The following is a 648-nucleotide window of genomic DNA, read 5'->3' as shown; positions in this document are numbered from 1 at the left end:
CTCTTAAATTGAATGTAATACAGTCAGTTTCTGTAACAGTTTCTGTGCAGGTTGAGATCCTGGAGCCATTTTCTATGTGAATTTTTATGCTTCAAAGGAGACCAAACACTTGATAGCATAGCCACTTGACTGCTTTCAATAAGCTGCTTAGGAAGAACTTGTAGAACCTAGGGTTCTCAAGGAAAGGCACTGATCCACAGTAGTTCAATACCCAGAGATACGTTGACCGTGGCTTAGGTTTGTCTAAACCAATTACTGGAATTTACCTTGGCCATAAGCAAATCGATTTCCTCTTCTAAATCCAAAGACCCCCTAGGTAATACTATTTCACATTTCTTAAACACACTCTTTGTTCCAGGAACAGCATTAAGCACTTTAAATTATTCTCATTTAATCTTCACAACAACCCAGTAACAACTAATTTTCTTCATGTTAAAAATAGGGAAACTAAGGCTCAGAGAGATGAAGTGACTTATTCGAGATAACACAGCTAATAAGATGTAGAACAGGTCTATCCAATTCCAGAGCCTATGCTTTTAACAACTCTGCTGTATCTCTGTCCTCATCTCTAGGGTTTTCACAGGCTTTAAAAATGAACAACCCACAATCATGAGGCGATGGCCAATTTTAAAACAGCTGTTGTTCTTC

This window comes from Bison bison, unplaced genomic scaffold (assembly GCF_000754665.1).
Source record: "Bison bison bison isolate TAMUID 2011002044 unplaced genomic scaffold, Bison_UMD1.0 scf7180017853103, whole genome shotgun sequence".
In the NCBI taxonomy this organism is placed as follows: Eukaryota; Metazoa; Chordata; class Mammalia; order Artiodactyla; family Bovidae; genus Bison; species Bison bison.
This window is presented reverse-complemented; position numbering follows the sequence as displayed.